Source organism: Rattus rattus, unplaced genomic scaffold (genome assembly GCF_011064425.1).
Source record: "Rattus rattus isolate New Zealand unplaced genomic scaffold, Rrattus_CSIRO_v1 flattened_line_149820, whole genome shotgun sequence".
Lineage (NCBI taxonomy): Eukaryota > Metazoa > Chordata > Mammalia > Rodentia > Muridae > Rattus > Rattus rattus.
Window position 1 is genome coordinate 1 of NW_022651401.1, and position 4,288 is coordinate 4,288.

At 33.7% G+C, this 4,288-nt stretch overlaps 1 pseudogene; it reads right to left on the reverse strand.

Moving 5' to 3' along the window:
* Positions 1–1,738: 1,738 nt before the first annotated feature.
* On the reverse strand, positions 1,739–3,618 carry LOC116889781 (annotated as a pseudogene).
* Positions 3,619–4,288: the final 670 nt, after the last annotated feature.

Below are 4,288 nucleotides of genomic sequence, written 5' to 3' on the forward strand. Positions count from 1 at the left end.
AAAAAAAGAACTGAAGAAACAATATTTTCTGGGCTTCGAGGAAAGTAATCATTTCTGAATTTTAAGACTTGTACCAATGTCATAGCTTAGTTTATGAATATATTAAAGGAAACAATTCTAAGAATTGGGTTTATTTAGAAAAGGTTCTTTCTGTGAATTTATGTCCATAAGATGTTATCTGTAAAGACTTGCTGATGTAATAATTTTTGTTTAATGAACTATAATTTTCCAACTTAATAAGAAAGTATGAATAAATTTCATTTGAAAGACTGAAAATACTTCTTTAAACAAAAAAATTGTTGTCTTAAAAGTGTCAATGGCAGAATATCTCCAGCAATGGAACTGATGCTGTGTCGAGGCAATATTTAAAACAGAGAAAAACAAACAAAGGGACCTGTTTCAAAGATAGGACCTACTAGTGTTCTAGTGATTGATCTGCAGTGTTGACACACTGAACCCAGGAAGCTCAGCAGGATCATTACACACAGATTAACAAGGAAGCCAGTTTATACCAATAAACCAGAAGAGACTCAAGGTTAGTGTGTGTGTGTGTGTGTGTGTGTGTGTGTGTGTGTGTGTGTGTGTGTGACTAAGTAGTTTCTTCATCTTTGTAGATATAGTTTCTTTATGGGAGCAATACTTAGGACAAAACTTCTATGAGCAAGAGTTGTATGATATACAATATAAAGCACACTCCATGAATATGAATATTTTGGCCAATGGAGAAGTTGTTATGTTAAAGCTTCAACCCTCTCCTCCACAAATGGGTCCACATAGGATTCTTCACTAGAACAGAGACTAGGTTCTTTGAAATGCCAGTGAATTTATGCCTAAAACTTACACATGCATGCACACTCACACACATACACACACAAACACATACACACACAGGCACACAAACTCAGATAGCCTTATGGTGTCCTTGGATCACCATATATATGCTTCATAATTACTGTCTGGAATTTGTCTAAAGCAATCAAATTTACGCTTTTGGGACAGGTTTCTCTTGGCATCATCAATCAGGAAATGGAATGACTTCATCCTTGCACAAAATAGATACTAATCACACTAAGGTAGTAGTAATGAAAAACTTGTAATATATTTATTAATAATTGTGACAAAGAAGGGATTAGTTTCAGATTAAAAATTACTCTATAAAAGCTTAAGACAAACAACACAATAAAATTTACAGAGAATATATATCACAAATCCAAATATTCTACCAAACTATATAGAACTTTAAACAACAGGTTTGTATAAGAATAGTTATTAATATTATTTTGGCTTAAATGCTTAAATTTTAAAATACTGTTATTTAATGAGTTTGAAAATGAAATCTGTACTATCACTAATCAATGGTGTCAGATTAATGCTGGGTGAATTTTTTCCTAGTTTATAGCTAATAAAATAACTTAAAATGTAGAAAGGGTCATTTCTGAATAAAATATTTCCAACTACTATCAAGTATATGCCTACCCTTGGGAATTATTTATAATGCTTTAGGTTTCAACAATATTTTTAAATAAATATTTCTATATAAATATGCATAAAGTAATTACCTATTAAGTTAGTCTTATGCATGGAGAAAGTTGATTCAAGGTTTGAACTTGTTCTAAATGATTAGCCATACTGTTTACATTTGTAAGGTTTCTCACCAGTATGCATGGTGTGCTGTATTTGAAGATATGATTTTTTGAACAAATATTTACATCCATTACATTAGTAATGTTTTTTCCACTTAACGGATTCTGTGGGGACCTTGAAGAGGCGAGGAACAGGAAAAGTATTTCTCACATTCATTATACTTATAAGGCTGCTTTCCAGGATGGATTCTTTGATGAATTTGAAGAGTTGAGAACCAGGAAAAGACTTGCCAACTTTTTTCATTAGTGAAGATGATCTCTTCTCTAGATTCTATACTGAACTTAAAGATTTGAGGACTGGGTAAATGATATTCTACAGTGATTTCATTTAAATGTTTTTTCTCCAGTATGTAACCTGTTGTGACTTTTATGACTTCAGTAGTCTGTAAAAGATTCCCCACATTCATTACACTTGCAAGGTTTTTCTCCTGTATGGATTCTGTGGTGAATTTGAAGACTTAAGGAGTGTGTAAAAGATTTTCACATCCATTACATTCGTAAGGTTTGTTTCCAGTATGGATTCTATGGTGAACTTTAAGAGCTGAAGACTGTGTAAAAGATTTCCCACATTCATTACATTTATAAGGTTTGTCTCCAGCATGGATTCTGTGGTGAGTTTTAAGATTTGAAGAGTGTGTAAAAGATTTCCCACATTCATTACATTTGTATGGTTTGTCTCCAGTATGGGTTCTGTGGTGAATTTTAAGATTTGAAGATTCTGTAAAAGATTTCCCACATTCATTACATTTGTAAGGTTTTTCTCCTGTATGGATTCTGTGGTGAATTTTAAGACTTGAAGACAGTGTAAAAGATTTCCCACATTCATTACATTTGTAAGGTTTGTCTCCAGCATGGATTCTGTGGTGAGTTTTAAGTTTTGAAGACTGTGTAAAAGATTTGCCACATTCATTACATGTGTAAGGTTTTTCTCCTGTATGGATTCTGTGGTGAATTTGAAGACTTAAGGAGTGTGTAAAAGATTTCCCACATTCATTACATTTGTAAGGTTTTTCTCCTGTATGGATTCTGTGGTGAATTTTAAGACTTGAAGACTGTGTAAAAGATTTCCCACATTCATTACATTTGTAAGGTTTTTCTCCTGTATGGATTCTGTGGTGATTTTGAAGACTTAAGGAGTTTGTAAAAGATTTTCCACATCCATTACATTTGTAAGGTTTGTTTCCAGTATGGATTCTATGGTGAACTTTAAGACCTGAAGAATTTGTAAAAGATTTGCCACATTCATTACATTTGTAAGGTTTTTCTCCTGTATGGATTCTGTGGTGAATTTTAAGACTTGAAGACTCTGTAAAAGATTTCCCACATTCATTACATTTGTAAGGTTTGTCTCCAGTATGTAGTCTGTGGTGAATTTTAAGACCTGAAGACCTTGTAAAAGATTTCCCACATTCATTACATTTGTAAGGTTTTTCTCCTGTATGGATTCTGTGGTGAATTTTAAGACTCGAGGAGCATGTAAAAGATTTCCCACACTTATTACATTTGTAAGGTTTGTCTCCAGTATGAAATCTGTGATTAATATGAAGATTTGAGAGATCTGTTAAGGATTCCTCCCATTCGTTATATTTGTAAGGTCTGTCTCTGGTATGGATTCTGTGATGAGCTTTAAGTCTTAGGAACTGTGTAAAGATTTTTCCACATTCATTACACTTGAAAGTTGTCTCTTGAGTAGAAATTCTGTAGTGACCCTTAAGATTTGAGGACTGAATTCTCTCAGGAGGAGAATCTGGAGATTCCTGAGCTGCTTGAGGAATGAAACCGATGACTTTTGCAAAGAAATCATTTCCATAATCACCTATTTCATGTTCTTCATTGTCATATCTACATTCCCAGAATTTCTCTCTATGTAGACCTGAAACGTCATTACATGCAAATCTTTGTATTATTTTCTTGAGAAAATAATCCTGTGTAAATGCCTTTGAGAATAGCTTCTTTGTAGAATCACAACAGAGACCTGAAATTAACGAGAATATGTCATTATATGACACTTTGCAATTGGTTGAAAATCAGATATATATATATATATCTCATCATGGCAGAAACATGCAACACCAAACTGCACAAATTTTGTCCAAAGAAACAAATATCATAGATATAATGTACATTAGGAGTTATTTCATGAAATCTATGATGTATTTTGTATAAGTGAACTTCATCAATAATAACTCAATGGCAAATACATCAACAAGGTATTTTTCTTTATATGACTTTTTTCTTATTCTTTATTTTTTCTACGGAAAAAAAAATACCACATCAAGTTTCACCCTATAACTGTTGTACATCAAATACCAGTTTGAGACACTCCCAACACCAAGAAGATATCCCAACCCACACAAAAACCACTGTACCAGATCACCCCATTCCTTGAGGCCTCAAGTTTCTTGAGGATTAGGTATATCTTCTATGGCTGAAGTCAGACACTGCAGTGCTCTACTATAAAGTGTTGGGAGCCTCATATCCACTGGTGAAGGTTGGCTGGTTGGTGACTCAGTATCGGACAGATCTCATGGGTCCAGGTTAGTTGAGACTTACACACTTCCTATAGGGTTGTCCTGCTCCTCATTTTCTTCAAGTATTTCCTTAACTCAAAAAACCCGGGTAGAAATCCTGTGGAGAAGGCTGGA